Source organism: Dendrobates tinctorius, unplaced genomic scaffold (genome assembly GCF_039654945.1).
Source record: "Dendrobates tinctorius isolate UK_male_01 unplaced genomic scaffold, ASM3965494v1 ptg000022l, whole genome shotgun sequence".
NCBI lineage: Eukaryota > Metazoa > Chordata > Amphibia > Anura > Dendrobatidae > Dendrobates > Dendrobates tinctorius.
In genome coordinates, this window is record NW_027361690.1 from 59,783,618 (window position 1) to 59,802,622 (window position 19,005).

The following is a 19,005-nucleotide window of genomic DNA, read 5'->3' on the forward strand; positions in this document are numbered from 1 at the left end:
CTTATACTTTCTCACCTTTGGAAATTGATATATTATGCAGAGGGCTTATGTTTTGCCCTACGGCAAACTTTGACTGCTTCACTGCAGTTAAAGATTTACATCTCTTTGCCAGGAGATTGCTATTTAAGCGTATATTTCATAATTCAGATAATTTTAAACTTTTTCCAACAGAGGCGGAACAGAAGGCAATAACTGATCTCGAAAAATTAGCAAGAGAACATAATACTAATGAAGGTGAGGTCCCTGGTGTCATTAAGAAATCATCTATTAAGTTCCCTCCACTATCTTCATGCCCGAATATAGATACTTTTGTCAAAATTGTGAGTTGTGAATTTCAAAAAATTCCCTCATACAGTCATGTGGATAACTTGAATAGAGTGGAGAGAAATTGTCTGAAGAGATTGTCAGGTATCCAAGATATAGTGTTTAAGCCAGCGGATAAGGGTGGGAATGTGGTGGTTTGGCCCAAGGACATGTATGAAGCCGAGGCATTTCACCAGTTAAATAATTTGGATTGCTATAAGAGGTTGACGTTCAATCCTCTTTTAAAATTTCAGTCTGAATTAAAAGCACTATTAAATAATGCTAAGGAAGATAGCATTATTACCAATGATCTTTTTTTGGCTTTGCAGGTCCATGAACCGACCATTCCCACCCTTTACCTATTGCCTAAAATACACAAGAGCAGAGAGATACCACCTGGTAGGCCCATTATATCAGGGAGGGGTAACTTTTTAGAAAATGTAAACAAGTACATAGATTACATTCTACAACCATTTGTTACTGCCCTCCCGTCTTACACCAGAGATACTAATGATTTCCTCAAGAAAGTTGATGGTTTACACATTGATGAAAATTGCTTCTTGGTCACATGTGATGTAGAATCTTTATACACTAGCATCAGGCACACCGATGGGATAGCGGCTGTTTCATATTTTTTACAGCATTCTTCGTTTTCACGAGCTTTTATTATATTTTTCATCAATTTATTAGAATTTGCTTTATCACACAATTTTTTTTATTTTCAAGGAGTCCTTTTTCCTACAGACCCAGGGAACAGCCATGGGTGCTTCTTTTGCCCCATCATATGCCAACCTGTTCCTGGGTCTGTGGGAAAGGGACTTATTCTTTTCTGGTCAAGTTGAACAGATGGAGCGTGTCCCCTTTTGGACACGCTACATTGACGACATATTTTTTATTTGGCAGGATCCCATCGGTATGTTGCCTGATTTCATTGATGTATTGAATTCTAACAACATCAATGTGCATCTTACATATCGCAGTGACTTTAAAACCATCGAATTCCTTGATGTTCTGGTTATGAGGGACTTTGACAATCGTCTTCAGACGGATTTATTTAGAAAAGACACCTCCGTCAATGCCCTTCTCCATGCTTCATCTTCCCACCCTCGTACGCTTATTAATTCAATACCCATTGGACAATTCTTGCGTTTAAGACGCATTTGCTCTACAGACACAGACTTTTTCAAACAGGCTGATCTTTTAAAGGAAAGATTCCTTGAACGTGGCTATAGCAGACGATCATTAAAGAGAGCCTTTAATAGAGCCAAGCATACGTCACGTCACAATGCACTTTATACGAATATGAACAGATCCGAATCCAAGGAAGTGGTTAGGTTTATCACTACGTTTAATGGTCAGAACGAACAAATGAGATTTCTTTTGAAAAAATTTTGGCCTATTTTAAAAAATGACCCGATAATCTCTAAATATATTGGCGACTGTCCTAATATTGCCTTTCGTAGATCACCCAACCTTGGTGACTTGTTAGTGAAAAGCCATTACATTTCCAAACCAGTCAACAATCTTACGTCTCATCACACACAACCCGCAGGATGCAAACCTTGCGGCTCTTGTGTTGCTTGTTGCAACATTGCCAGGGCCTGCACTTTTGCAAGCTCAGATGGTTCGTGCATTTTTAACATCAAACAATTCATCACCTGTTCATCTACCGCTGTAGTCTATTATGCCACGTGCCCATGTTCCCTCATCTATGTGGGCCTCACCACCCGCCAGCTCAAGGTGAGGGTTCGTGAGCACGTTTTAGGCATAAAGGCAGCGAGAGAGGTTGAGGACATTGCTTCCCTTAAAACCTTGCCAAGGCACTTTAAAATCTATCACAATTGTGATCCTACTTCACTAAAAGTGTCTGGCATTGACATGATTTGTAAGGGGGCTAGGGGAGGCAATGTCAGCAAGCGTCTTGCACAATTAGAAACCCAGTGGATCTGGACACTGAATACTGTGTCCCCACTGGGTCTGAATGAGAGTTTATCTTTTATTCCGTTTTTATAAAATACCCTTGTACTTCTTTAATTCCGTTTGTATTTATTTTAGATCCTTTGGTCGGCACTTTGTATTCTTGGACCGCATATTTCAGAGAAAGAGGAAACAGTGACAAGATCTTCTCGTATACATCATGATACTGAATGTGGATGGATATAGAAATATACTTTTCTAGCAATATACATATATATATAATATTATGTATAATATGTTATCTTCTTCTTTTTCCGCACTGTACACATTTATTATCTTGTAACAATGGTGCACTCGGAGTATTAATTATATCTAGATACATATTACTATGTGAATTTGTGCACCTCTTTTTAGCACTATTTAGATTAATTTATCTTGCAATGGTGATATATTTTGAGTTTTGTAGTATATATGGAGAGATATATATATATTTTTCTTATATACTTCTCCTATTTCCCCATTATTATGTTTTAGCACTGTTTTCACATTATTTTATGTACTATACACTTTTCTCTTTTTTTATTTATTAAATAGTTGTCACAATTAGTGTCATCTCTACATGCTATATGTGAATTGTTTATTCCCTTAGCATTGTTTATTCACTTATCTTTATTTATTATTTTTATTTCTCATTTTATTCTTTTTTCTATTGGATCCCACATACATATTGTGGCGTTATGCTGGACAAGCGGTCCTCTTGCAGCTATCGCTGCATTTACATTTCCTCTTACTTTCTTCCTGGATGGGCCCTTGTGCGTGTGCGCCGCCTAGGCGCCGGTGGTTCACATGGCGACGGCGTCTCTCCATGCCCTGACACGCTGGGTTTACCCGGCAGTGTTTTGTCATGTGACGCCGCACGCGATGTGTCTTCCGGGTCGCGGCGGCGGCGCATGCGCCGTTCTGTGGCCCACCCGATATTGACTTCACTATAAATGGAAGTGCCGGCTATTAGTATCTTCTCCCCCTGACAAAGGTAATTCATTCCGAAACGCGCGTCGGGGCGCGTCACCAGGCACATTATACAGCTCACCAGGTAGTTGTTCATCCCCTGATTTTTATTTTGTGGTTTCCACACATTCAGTGTGGTTTGTTCTGCACACTTTTGGTTAGATTATGTGCGTCTTCACCATTTTTATTTTATATTGACTATTGTTGTGTCACTTCATTTGTATATTATTATTTACACAACATTCATATATATTTTATACTTCACTATATATATTTTTTCTTTGCATTTTTTTCACCATTTTATCTTTGGGGTCCATATAAAAATATACAACTATTACCTGTTTATTATTGAGCTTGTTTCTATATTTTTACATGGTTATATATCAAGCCTCGTGCTACAACATATTATATTATGACACCGTGTACATGCCTGGTATGTCTTTCTTTTAATTGTTTTATGTGTATACCCATATTTTAATAAAGGGTATTTTAATTATAACCACACTTTGTTGCATATATTTTATTTATTTTCACTTGCCACCTTGCCGGTTTTTCTTCCCCCATATTCAGTGTGTATAGTCACTATGCACCATATAGGACTTATTTGTCAGGGATGGATCATTAAATAACCATCAAAACACTAGAAAAAAGAAACAATGTCCCAATAGTATTAATAAATACAAAACTTTATTTAATCAATCATAAGGTCTAACCCCTTAACCAGGAGTATTTTTGGTTTTGCATTTTCATTTTTCCCTCCCCTTCTTCCCAGAGCCATAACTTTTTTATTTTTCTCATCAATACGGCCATGTGAGGGATTATTTTTTGTGGGACAAGTTGTACTTTTGAACAACACCATTGGTTTTGCCATGTAGTGTACAACAAAATGGGGAAAAAAATCCAAGTGCGGTGAAATTGAAAAAAATGTGCCATCCCACACTTGTTTTTTGCTTGGCTTTTTAGCTCGGTTCACTAAATGCTAAAAGTGACCTACCATTATGATTCTCCAGGTCAATACGAGTTCATAGACACCAAACATGTCTAGTTTCTCTTTTATCTAAGTGATGAAAAAAATTCCAAAGTTTGATAAAAAAAAAATTGTGCCATCTTTCGAGACCCATAGTGTCTATATTTTTTGTGATCTCGGGTTGGGTGAGGGCTTATTTTTTGTGCACCAAGATGAGGCTTTTAATGATACCACTTTTGTGCAGATACGTTCTTTTGATCGCCCGTTATTGCATTTTAGCTCAATGTCACAGCAACCAAAAAAACGTAATTCTGGCGTTTTGATTTTCTTTCTCGCTCTGACGTTTAGCGATCGGCTTAATCCTTTTTTTATTGATAGATTGGGCTATTCTGAATGCAGCGATACCTATAATATGTGTATGTGTGATTTTTTATTGTTTTATTTTCAATGGGGCGAAAGGGGGTGATTAAAACTTTTAGGTTTTTTTATTTTTTTCATATTTTTAAACCTTTTTTTTAAACTTTTGGCATTCTTCAACAGCCTCCATCGGTGGCTAGAAGCTGCTATAGCACGATCGGCTCTGCTAAATATAGGCAATGCTCAGATCGCCTATATGTAGAAGAAATACAGCATTGCTATGAGCAACGACCATTGGGTGGTGCTCATAGCAATCAGGCATCAATAACCATAGAGGTCTCCAGGAGACCTCTGGTTGTTAGGCCAATGCATCACTGACCCCCGATCACGGGGGTCAGTGATGCACGCATTTCCGGCCGGAAGCTCTAGTTAAATGCCCACTGTCAGCTTTTGACAGCGGCAATTAACTAGTTAATAAGAGCAAGTGGATCGCAATTCCACCTGAGCCTATTGCAGGCACATGTCAGCTGTTCAAAACAGATGACATGTCCCTGCTTTGATGCGGACTCATTGCCGGAGGCCTCATTAAAGTGGGGGGAGATGTCCAATGCTGGACTGTGCCCGTCATTGGACATTAAGGGGTTAAGGGGATAAGTATAGGGGAGCTGTACAGGGGTGAAGACTCAGAACATTATTAAATGTAAAGTGGGCACTTATTGTTATAGGGGAACTCAGGTTACTGTGACTGTCAAACAGGGCACACAGAGGGCATTATTTAATTCTAGGGGACAAAATGTGGGCACTGTTTTCTAGGGCACTTGCACCCGGCATTATTATAATATAGAGGGATGCTTTAGAATTTAGAGGGCACATGGAACCACACAATAGGTGAAGTAATAGGGACACATACAGCAGCAGCGGCTCAGCATTGGGGTATCAGGTGCAGTAATAGGGACAGATACGGCAGCAGCGGCTCAGCATTGGGGTATCAGGTGCAGTAATAGAGACATATACGGCAGCAGCGGCTCAGCATTGGGTTATAAGCAGGATGACGGGTTTGTGCAGATTGGGGATACATGGTGATGGGGCTGGAATATGAGAAGTGAAACGTGTCTTTGTTGTAATCTCTGTAGCCGAGTCCTGGCTGGAGACGTTGTCATTGTCGGTCTGGGCCAGATGGAAAAGACTTGAAAAGTGAATGATTCCATCAGAAAGATTGTCAGCGGTAAGTCACCAACTATAACTGTGCAGTAATCACTTATATGTTTTGTATGACTGGTTTTTACCACTGACCATATGGAGGTAATATCCTTGTTGATCTTTATACAGAGGTTATTTTCAGTAACAGCGCAGTCATCTCCTACATCCACTGTTAGGGTGTGTCACCAAGTTGTAATCAAAGTTACCTGGTTAAGGACCCACTCAGATGTTTCGCCCCCCCTGAACCGAAACCCTAGCTACGCCTCTGGGTTGAAGTACATTGAAGTAGATTGATTTTGGTGTATATTCACCAAAATCAATATAGCAAAAAGGTATATATAAATTTATTGATACATATCAACAAAAGGAAAACAATTAAACAATTAAAAAACCATAAGGTTAACAACCATAGGGGGCCTTGTAGGTGCCACCCAAGGAAAGCACCTACCTCCACTAAATGTACAGTAAGTAAATTATGGTAAACCACACTGAACAGCTGAAGTCATTAAATGCTTGACAGGATGATCTTACATATAAATCTTAAAAAACTCAACAGGATGCAATATGCCAGAGAATAAATAAAGTTTCAACAGGATAAGAAACTGCAGGCTGACAAATGACAAAGAAAATGCAAAAAACTCATAACTCTCCCAAAAATAATTAATTGAGGAAGGACAAATTAGCCCAAAATCAAAAGAGAGAGAGAGGGAGGAATGGGGCTGCAGAGAACCTGTTAGATCCTGAAATAAGAGAGTCACCCCGTCTTGGTAGTGGAGGAGGGGGAGACACCCCACGTGTATAGCCACATAGTGTGGCTTCCTCAGGAGAAAGGAAAGGAGAGGAGAGCTTGCCAACATTAAATAGCTGAAGTAATTAAGTAAATTATCAATTAAGCAGGTGTAAAAGACACTCTGTGGTAACCAGTGCATGACATGATTCAGGTAACCAAGTAAACAAACATGCTTACGCACCGCATCACATGTGCAGGTCAATGATCCATAAGAGCAATGTGTGAAGGACCTGTATAGTGAGCACAGTCTGTTCAGACTAACAAAAGGACCTTCCAGTCACATGGTCGTCCCAAACCAATAGAATGTAGAAACATCTAGCTACTTGTATAGATATAATCACTCAAATTTGAATATATGTAATACCAAGGAAAGGACCTTAATATCAGTAGAATACACAAGTAACAAAAGAAAATAATAATAATAATAATAATAATAAAGATGTGAAGGACCTGTATAGTCAGCACAGTCTGTGAAAACAAAAGGACCTTCCAGTCACATGGTCATCACCAACCCATAGAATGTAAAGTGTAGAAACATCTAGCTACTTGTATCGATAAAACAACTCAAATTTGAATATACATAATACCAAAGACAGGACCTTAATATCAGTAGAATACACAAGTAACAAAAGAAAAAAGAAAAATAATATACAGTGGGGCAAAAAAGTATTTAGTCAGTCAGCAATAGTGCAAGTTCCACCACTTAAAAAGATGAGAGGCGTCTGTAATTTACATCATAGGTAGACCTCAACTATGGGAGACAAACTGAGAAAAAAAAATCCAGAAAATCACATTGTCTGTTTTTTTTTCCTTTTATTTGCATATTATGGTGGAAAATAAGTATTTGGTCAGAAACAAGCAATCAAGATTTCTGGCTCTCACAGACCTGTAACTTCTTCTTTAAGAGTCTCCTCTTTCCTCCACTCATTACCTGTAGTAATGGCACCTGTTTAAACTTGTTATCAGTATAAAAAGACACCTGTGCACACCCTCAAACAGTCTGACTCCAAACTCCACTATGGTGAAGACCAAAGAGCTGTCAAAGGACACCAGAAACAAAATTGTAGCCCTGCACCAGGCTGGGAAGACTGAATCTGCAATAGCCAACCAGCTTGGAGTGAAGAAATCAACTGTGGGAGCAATAATTAGAAAATGGAAGACATACAAGACCACTGATAATCTCCCTCGATCTGGTGCTCCACGCAAAATCCCACCCCGTGGGGTCAGAATGATCACAAGAACGGTGAGCAAAAATCCCAGAACCACGCGGGGGGACCTAGTGAATGAACTGCAGAGAGCTGGGACCAATGTAACAAGGCCTACCATAAGTAACACACTACGCCACCATGGACTCAGATCCTGCAGTGCCAGACGTGTCCCACTGCTTAAGCCTGTACATGTCCGGGCCCGTCTGAAGTTTGCTAGAGAGCATTTGGATGATCCACAGGAGTTTTGGGAGAATGTCCTATGGTCTGATGAAACCAAAGTGGAACTGTTTGGTAGAAACACAACTTGTCGTGTTTGGAGGAAAAAGAATACTGAGTTGCATCCATCAAACACCATACCTACTGTAAAGCATGGTGGTGGAAACATCATGCTTTGGGGCTGTTTCTCTGCAAAGGGGCCAGGACGACTGATCCGGGTACATGAAAGAATGAATGGGGCCATGTATCGTGAGATTTTGAGTGCAAACCTCCTTCCATCAGCAAGGGCATTGAATATGAAACGTGGCTGGGTCTTTCAACATGACAATGATCCAAAGCACACCGCCAGGGCAACGAAGGAGTGGCTTCGTAAGAAGCATTTCAAGGTCCTGGAGTGGCCTAGCCAGTCTCCAGATCTCAACCCTATAGAAAACCTTTGGAGGGAGTTGAAAGTCCGTGTTGCCAAGCGAAAAGCCAAAAACATCACTGCTCTAGAGGAGATCTGCATGGAGGAATGGGCCAACATACCAACAACAGTGTGTGGCAACCTTGTGAAGACTTACAGAAAACGTTTGACCTCTGTCATTGCCAACAAAGGATATATCACAAAGTATTGAGATGAAATTTTGTTTCTGACCAAATACTTATTTTCCACCATAATATGCAAATAAAATGAAAAAAAAACAGACAATGTGATTTTCTGGATTTTTTTTTCTCAGTTTGTCTCCCATAGTTGAGGTCTACCTATGATGTAAATTACAGACGCCTCTCATCTTTTTAAGTGGTGGAACTTGCACTATTGCTGACTGACTAAATACTTTTTTGCCCCACTGTATATATATATACTGTATATATATATATATATATATATATATATATATATATATATATATATATAACACTGAAAATTAACACTTGAACCTGTGTGTCACGTGGCCACATTCGCACATGCGCATAGGCTCTGAAAAAGTCGCATAGTCAAGTCTGGGCATGCGCATAGCAGCCCAATAATAACTACGTCGTAGTAATTAATAAGAATAATCTTTTATTTTTATATAGCGCTAACATATTCCGCAGCGTTTTACAGTTTGCACACATTATCATCGCTGTCCCCGATGGGGCTCACAAATTCCCTATCAGTATGTCTTTGGAATGTGAGAGGAATCTGGAGTACCCGGAGGAAACCCACACAAACACAGGGAGAACATAGAAACTCCTTGCAGATGTTGTCCTTCGTGGGATTTGAACCTGGGACTCCAGCGCTGCAAGGCTGTAGTGCTAACCAATGAGCCACCGTGCTGCCTGTCACAGTGAAAACTGTGAGTTATGAGAAATTAATAATGCCTGTTTGTAGGGTGCAAAATATGCTTTAGCGCAATAAGATAAAGATGTCGCAGTATGACAGAGGCAGAATTCAGTATAACAAAAGAGACCTTCAATATATGTATATAAGTCAAACCCCATGAGAGGGGAAAAAGATTTTTTTATTATTAGACGAAAATAAGTGAATAAGAGGGATTACATGACATAAAGTGATTAGTCAGCAATAACAATGTGACTGTCTTTATACAAACATGATGTTAAACCAAAAATTACAGAAATTATTTGCAAACACAAGAGCGCATATATGCAAAGAGGCGCAGATTGATGGGAGCATGTATAACAAATATGACTGGATGAGCCAGACATAAAAAAGCCATATGCCACTGTTATGGTCCACAATAAATGTGGACCACAAAGGAAAGCAAATCAAAGAATATATATATGGTTAACGGTGTGGCCAAAAGAGGCATTGACGAAAAAGTTGACATGCAGTAAGATATGCATTAATACATAATCAACAAACGGTACATAATCGACTATGAAAAATGCATAGAAATTGTTTTAATATATCCATGTAACTATTATAACATGCAGATAAAAGCACAGAATAACATATAACAAAAGTCAATGGCTGTTTGTCAGATGTCAAAGACTGACGGCTCAGTAATTGACTGAAGTCCAGGCTACAGTTCGATGGAAGAAGCTGGATCAGAGAAGATTAAAAGCCCATGGACACCACAAGGAAGAAGGACCATCCCAAAATTAATAGCTCTGCATGGATTAGAAAAGAGAAGATATAAGTAAATACATCAAACATGAGAAGCCTCCCTAGGATAACATTATTTATTATAAAACCCAATAAATGAAAGATCCTCATTGAGGCCCCCTGGGGCCAAACTATTAAAATTGTAGATCCACCTGAATTGTCTTCTAAGAAGCTCATCCAAGGTACTGTCTCCATGAATGAAAACAGAAACCTTGTCAATGACCGTGACCTGTAGATTTTTGTGTGAGCCATTATGAAAGTCAAGAAAATGTGATACCACAGGAGTGATTGGCTTACCGGAGGCTTTATCCTTTATTAGCACAGGCAATATTAGACATATATTATTGTACCCTCTGGCGCAATTCCTGGCCAGTCTGTCCAACGTAGACCTTAGGGCAGTCACAAATCAATAGATAAATGACGTTTGTGGTCTGTCCGGCAATTGGCGTAGCACCTTGTGGAGATGGAATCTGGATAAGAAAGAAAAGACACTTGTCTATTACAGACCACATAGGGACAAATGATACAATTCCCACACGGAAATGTGCCTATGAGTTTAGTGCCCCTACCCAATGATACCGCGGGTCTCTTGTAGTGACTGGAACACAGGGAATTCCAAAGGTTCCTTGCTCTTTTGGCAATCCGTCTGGGGGTTTCACTAATGAAAGGGCTAAGCTTGGGTTCATTCTGAAGAATGCTCCAGTTCCTATTAAGAATTTTGTAAATGTCCTGCCATTGGGTATTGAATGTTGTAATAAAATTGACACCTGTCTATTGTTGGCACTTACATGATCTGAGAAGATCTTATCGGTCCTGACGGGGTGAGGCCCTAAAGGCTTGTACTACAATTTGTCAATGATAACCCCTGGCAATAAATCTGGATGTAAGTTCCCTGGACTCTTTGGTGAAGTCCTCAGGTTCACTACAGTCTTGGAGAATAGGGTAGAACTGACCTTTTGGAATGCTGTCACGGACATGTCGAGGATGGAAATTTTCATAGTGAAGTAAGCTGTTGATAGCCGTTTTCTTTCGATACAAAGTGGTGGAGATCCAAAAATTCTACCTCAGTAAGAGGTGGTACAGGTAAGGGAGATATTTCACAGATTGTTATTTAGACTGTCAACAACAAACTGTTGACACGCCTCCAGAGAACCTGACCAAAAGAACAAAATATCATCAATATACCGATACCACCTGACCACATGTAGCTGAAAGATGGACAAAGAGCGTACATGGATCTCCTACCATCAACTTAGAAACAGATTGGCATAGGAGGGGGGTTGACTTAGCACCCATGGTGGTACCGGTAATCTGTCTATAAAACGTGCGATCAAAAACAAAATAGTTAGATGTAAGAACTATTTTAAGAAGGTCAATAATAAAGGAATCATGGAGGTGGTCACCTGAAGTTCTTGAGTCCAGAAAATGGGACACCGCCTGACAACCCAAATTGTGGTCAATGCAGGTATAAAGTGATTCTACGTCCATCATAATCATAAGCATATTGGGAGGCACAATTAATTCATCCAATTGAGAGATCAAATGCGAAGTATCACGGACAAAGGAACCTAGTGAGAGGACAAGGGGTTGTAAATAAAAGTCAAAATAGGAGCAGGGATGCTCAAAGATTCCAATCCCCAATACCCACCACGATGGGCCTACCAGGCAGCTCAGTAAGAGACTTATGGACCTTTGGGAGTAAATAGAAAGTTGAGATAATCAGATGTTCAGTAATAAGATAATCCTTCTCTTTCTTATTAGTGATGGCCATCACAAAGGCCCGATTTACAAGTGGAAGGTAAGGTTGAGAAAAATTGATGGTCCCCAGTTGTCTTAAAGCCTCTCTGACATGCATATCAGTAGACCAGAGGACCACTCTCCCACCCTTGTCTGCCTCCTTTATCACAAATAAGATATTATTTTTAAGGGCAGACAGGGCCTTCTGTTCCTCAAGGCTAAGATTGGCTTTTGAGTGTGCGTCACATCACAAATTACGTATGTCAGCACACATCACATCAAAGAAGATTTGTACTGCTGAGCACAAGGACAGAGATGGTGTAGCCTGAGAGGGAAGTCTCTGAGTAAAAGTGGCGCCCTTACCTGAAGATGATTGGTTCTCCTCAAGAAGTTCCAGAAGATCTCGGAAGACCTGACGTTCATTTTCCAGAAGCGTATCTACCATAGATGGTTGGTAACATAGTAACATAGTTATTAAGGCTGAAGGAAGACTTTAAGTCCATCTAGTTCAACCCATATCCTATCCTAACTTGCCCTAACATGTTGATCCAGATGAAGGCAAAAAAACCCATGTGGCAAACAGTAAGCTTCACATTGGGGAAAAAAATTCCTTCCCGACTCCACATACGGCAATCAGACTAGCTCCCTGGATCAACGTAATATTAAGAAAACTAGTGTATATACCCTGTAATATTATACTTTTCAAGAAAGGCATCCAGTTCCTTCATAAATTTTATTAGGGAATCACTCATTACAACATCATATGGCAGAGAGTTCCATAGTCTTACTGCTCTTACAGTAAAGAATCTGCGTCTGTGAGTATGCTTAAACCTTCTTTCCTCCTGACGTAGAGGATGCCCCCTTGTCCTCGTCACTGGTCTAAGAGTAAAAAGATCATTAGAAAGGTCTTTGTATTGTCCCCACATATATTTATACATTGTAATAAGATCACCCCTAAGACTTCGATTTTCCAAACTAAATAACCCCAAATGTAATAACTAGTGTTGAGCATTCCGATACGGCAAATATCGGCTATCGGCCGATATTCGCTGTATCGGAATTCCAATACCGAGTACCGATATTTTTTCAATATCGGATACCGGAATCGGAAGTCCCCATAATGCTATGAGCCACTGTTGTGGCTGTGATTGGCTGCTGAAATGATGTCATCATGATGCGCGGTCTGTGCGCATCATGATGCGTGGTCTGTGCCGACTGCGGGGTCTGTGCCGACTGTCGCGGGTCTGTACGGGCCTCTCGGGGGTCTGTACAGGCCTGTCAGGGCCTTTTCAGGCTGACTGTGGTCTGTATGGGCCTCTCGGGGCCTGTGCCGGCTGCTGGTGGTCTGTACAGGCCTCTCGAGGGCCTGTGCCGGCTGCCTGTGGTCTGTACAGGCATCTCGGGGGCCTGTCCCGGCCGCTGGTGGTCTGTACGGGCCTCACGGGGGCCTTTGCTGGCTGCCGGTGGTCTGTACAGGCCTCTCGGGGGACTGTGCCGGCTGTCGGTGGTCTGTGCCGGCTGCCGGGGGCCTGTGCCGGCTGCCGGTGGTCTGTACGGGCCTCTCGGTGGCCTGTGCCAGCTGTTGGTGGTCTGTGCCGGCTGCTGGGGGCCTGTGCCGGCTGCCGGTGGTCTGTGCGGGCCTGCCGGGGGTCTTGTGTGTGTGCAGGCATCGTCCGATGGGACTACATGTATATGGTATATATGTATGTTGTATGAATGTAGTATATATGTAGTATGTATGTAGTATCCTTTTTTTTTTTTTTTACATTCAACACATTAGCCGGATGATGGGACTACTACTGTCCCATCATTGGCTAATGTGTCAATCACTGTCATTGTAGAAGGCATCGCCCGATGGGACTTGTAGTCGCATCGGACAATGCCTGCACACACACAAGACCCCCGGCAGGCCCGTACAGACCACCGGTAGCCGGCACAGGCCCCCGACAGCCGGCACAGACCACCGACAGCCGGCACAGGCCCCCGAGAGGCCCGTACAGACCTCCAGCAGCCGGCACAGGCCCCCGGCAGCCGGCACAGGCCCCCGAGAGGCCCGTACAGACCACTGGCAGCCGGCACAGGCCCCCGACAGTCGGCACAGACCCCCGAGAGGCCCGTACAGGCCACCGGCAGCCGGCAAAGGCCCCCAACAGTCGGCACAGACCCCTGAGAGGCCCGCACAGACCACCGGCAGCCGGCACAGGCCCCCGACAGTCGGCACAGACCCCCGAGAGGCCCGCACAGACCACGCCTGCACACACAGACAAGCACAGTGTCCGCCCATGCACCGCCCACACTCTTCCCCCTCCTGAACAGGATGTACAAGGCAAGAAAGGGTTTTTTTTAATTCAGATATTTCTGTCCCATTGACTTGAATGGGACTTCCGGTATCAGAATCGGCAATACCGATACTTTTTGGGGTATCGGGCCGATCCAATCCGATCCGATATTTCTGAATATCGGATGGTATCGCTCAACACTAGTAATAACCTGTCTTGGTATTGCAGACCCCCTAGTTCCCTAATAACCTTGGTTGCTCTTCTCTGCACCCACTCCAGTTCAGCTATGTCTTTCTTATACACCGGAGACCAGAACTGTACACAGTATTCTAAGTGTGGTCGCACTAGTGACTTATATAGAGGTAAAATTATGTTCTCCTCATGAGCATCTATGCCTCTTTTAATGCATCCGATTATTTTATTTGCCTTTGCAGCAGCTGCCTGACACTGGCCACTAAGTGTGAGTTTGTCGCCCACCCATACACCCAGGTCTTTTTCAGTGACAGTTTTGCCCAGTGTTTTACAATTAAGCACATAATTATACATCTTGTTCGTTCTACCCAAGTGCATGACCTTGCATTTATCCCCATTAAAGCTCATTTGCCATGTATCAGCCCAAGCTTCTAGTTTACATAAATCCTCCTGCAATATAAAATTGTCCTCCTCTGTATTGATTGCCCTGCAGAGTTTAGTGTCATCTGCAAATATTGAAATTCTACTCTCTATGCCCCCTACAAGGTCACTAATAAATATGTTAAAAAGAAGCTGGCCCAAAACTGACCCCTGTGGTACCCCACTGCTAACCGTGACCCAGTCCGAGTGTGCTCCATTAATAACCACCCCTTGTTTCCTATGCCTGAGCCAGCTCTTAACCTACCTACACATATTTTCCCCTATCCCCATTGTTCTCATTTTATGTATCAACCTTTTGTGTGGCATCATATCAAAAGCTTTCGAAAAGTCCATGTACACCATGTCCACTGCATTCCCTTGGTCCAGTCCAGAACTTACCTCTTCATAAAAGCTTATCAGATTAGTCTGACAGGAACGGTCCCTTGTAAACCCATGTTGATATTGGGTCATGAGGTTATCCATCTCCAGATGCTCCAGCATAGTATCTCTTAGAAAACCCTCCAGGATTTTACCCACAGTTGAGGTTAAACTTACTGGCCTATAATTTCCAAGTTCAGTTTTTGTCTCCTTTTTGAATACACATTTGCAATACACCAGTCCTGTGGTACAGACCCTGTTATTATGGAATCTTTAAAGATTAAAAATAATGGTCTATCTATGACTGTGCTTAATTCCTGCAGTACTCAGGGGTGTATCCCATCCGGGCCCGGGGATTTGTCAATTTTAGTGATTTTTAGATGCCGCCGTACTTCCTGCTGGTTAAGCAGGTGATATTTAACGGAGAATGTTTTATCCCTGATCATGTTGTTCATGGGATTTTCTTGTGTAAATACTGTTGAAAAAAGTCATTTAGCATATTGGCTTTTTCCTCATCCTCATCCACCATTTCACCCAGACTATTTTTAAGGGGGCCAACACTATCATTTTTTAGCTTCTTACTATTTATGTAGTTAAGGAATATTTTGGGATTATTTTTACTTTCTGTAGCAATGAGTTTCTCTGTCTCAATCTTTGCTGTCTTGATTTGCTTTTTACAGAATTTATTTAATTTTCTGTATCTATTTAATGCCTCATCACTACCTACTTGCTTTAATTCTCTAAATGCTTTATTTTTGTCACTTATTGCGCCCCTTTACAGCACTATTTAGCCATAGTGGTTTCCTCCTATTTCTAGCATGTTTATTCCCATATGGTATATATTGTGCACAGGTCCTATTCAGGATGCTAATAAACATCTCATGTTTTCTTTGTGTATTTTTATGTCTCAGGATATTGTCCCAGTTAATTGCACCAAGATCATCTCTCATTCGTTGGAAATTTGCCTTCCTGAAGTTTAGTGTCCTTGTAACCCCTCTACTACACATCTTATTAAAGGATACATGAAAACTTACTAATTTGTGATCACTATTACCCAAGTGACCATCAACCCTTACATTTGATATGCGGCCTGGCCTGTTGGTTAATATTAGGTCTAGCAGTGCCCCCCCTCTTGTTGGGTCCTGAACCAGTTGTGAAAGGTAATTGTCTCTCATAGTAGTCAAAAACCTATTACCTTTGCTGGAACTGCAGGTTTCGGTTCCCCAAAGTATTTCAGGGTAGTTAAAGTCCCCCATAATAATGACTTCTCCTTGAGTGGCAGCTTCATCTATTTGCTTTATGAGGATATTCTCTGTTGCTTCCATTATTTTTGGAGACTTATAACCAACCCCTATCAGTAATTTATTATTTTTCCCCCCTCCCCTTATCTCTACCCACAGGGACTCTACATTTTCATTAGATTCTTATATATTATCATGAAGGATAGGCTTTAAAGATGATATTACATATAAACACACGCCTTCCGCTCTCTTATTTGTTTGGTCATTTCTGAACAGACTATAGCCCTGTAAATTAATCGCCCAGTCGTGGCTCTCGTCCAGCCATGTCTCAGATATCCCCACCATGTCATAATTATGTTCCAACAACATTAACTCCAATTCCTCCATCTTGTTGGCGAGGCTTCTGGCATTATTATACATGCACTTTATGTATCTCTCTGTACCTCTATTCTTTCTTAAATTATTATCTGTTCTAACCCAGCCCCCCATGCCACCCCCACCCCCAATTTCATTATTTGTGCCCAGGTCTCTTTCTGCACTATCTTCCCCTCCTATGAAAGGTATACCCTCCCCCCGTCCCTAGTTTAAACACTCCTCCAACCTTCTAGCCATTTTCTCCCCCAGCACAGCTGCACCCTCCCCATTGAGGTGCAGCCCGTCCCTAGCGTAGAACCTGTAGCCAACTGAGAAGTCGGCCCAGTTCTGCAGGAACCCAAACCCCTCCTTCCTACACCAATTCCTGAGCCACTTATTAACCTCCCTAATCTCCCGTTGCCGCTCTGGCGTGGCACGTGGTACAGGAAGTATTTCTGAAAATACCACCTTGGAGGTCCTTGCTTTAACCCCTTAAGCCCCAAGGGTGGTTTGCAAGTTAATGACCAAGCCAATTTTTACAATTCTGACCACTGTCCCTTTATGAGGTAATAACTCTGAAACGCTTCAATGGATCCCGGTGATTCTGACATTGTTTTCTCGTGACATATTGTACTTCATGTTAGTAAAAAAAAATTTCATTCAAATAAATTGCGTTTATTTGTGAAAAAAATGGAAATTTGGCGAAAATTATGAAAATTTTGCAATTTTCCAACTTTGAATTTTTATGCCCTTAAATCAGCCATACGGCACACAAAAAAACTTGATAAGTAACATTTCCCACATGTTTACTTTACATCAGCACAATTTTGGAACCAAAATTTTTTTTTGTTAGGAAGTTATAAGGGTTAGAAATTGACCAGCGATTTCTCATTTTGCAACACCATTTTATTTTTACAGACCACATCACATATGAAGCCACTTTGAGGGGTCTACATGATAGAAAATACCCAAAAGTGACACCATTCTAAAAACTGCACCCCATAAGGTGCTCAAAACCACATTCGAGAAGTTTATTAACCCTTTAGGTGCGTCACAGGAATTTTTTGAATATTTAAAAAAATGAACATTTAACTTTTTTTCACTAAAAAATTACTTCAGGTGCAATTTTTTTTTATTTTACCAAGGGTAACAGGAGAAATTGGACTGCAAAAGTTATTGTGCAATTTCTCCTGAGTACGCTGATACCTGATATGTGGGGGGGAACCACTGTTTCGGCTCATGGCAGAGCTCAGCAGGGAAGGAGCGCCGTTTGACTTTTTCAATGCAAAATTGGCTGGAATTCAGATCGGACGCCATGTCGGGTTTGGAGAGCCCCTGATGTACCTAAACAGTGGAAACCACCCCAAGTGTCCCCATTTTGGAAACTAGACCCCCCAAGGAACTTATCTAGATATGTGGTGAGAACTTTGAACCCACAAGGGCTTCACAGAAGTTTATAACTTACAGCGGTACAATTAAAAAATCATATTTTTTCCACAAAAATGATCTTTTCACCCCCAATTTTTATTTTTCCAAGGGTAACAGGACACTAAACGTTATTGTACAATTTGTCCTGAGTACGCTGATACCCCATATGTGGGTGTAAATGACTATTTGGGCGCATGGCAGAGCTCGGAAGGGAAGCAGCGCCATTTGACGTTTTTGGCTGGAATTGAGATCGGACACCATGTCGCGATTGGAAAACCCCTGATATACCAAAACAGTGGAAACCTCCCACAAATGACACCATTTTGGAATGGTCTGCGGGTGTCATGTGCGTTTGGAGAGCCCCTGATGTACCTAAACTATTGAAACTCCCCACGAGCGACCCCATTTTGGAAACTAGACCCCCCACGGAACTTATCTAGATGTGTGGTGAGCACTTTGAACCCCCAAGTGCTTCACAGAAGTTTATAAAGACCGGGCGTGAAAATAAAAATATCATATTTTTTCAGCAAACATCATCTTTTAGTCCCCATTTTTTTTATTTTCCCAAAGGTAACAGGAGAAATTGGACCCCAAAATTTGTTGTCCAATTTGTCCTGAGTATGCTGATACCCTATATGTGGGGGTAAAACACTGTTTGGGCACATGGCAGAGCTTGGAAGGGAAGGAGCACCGTTTGACTTTTTCAACATAGAATTGGCTGGAATTGAGATCAGACGCCATGTTGCATTTGGAGAGCACCTGATGTGCCCAAACAGTGGAAACCCCCCAATTATAACTCCAACCCTAACCCCAACACACCCCTAATCTGAGCCCTAACCCTAGCCCTAACCCTAGCCCTAACCCTAATGGGAAAATGGAAATAAATACATTTTTTGTATTTTATTATTTTTCCCTAACTAA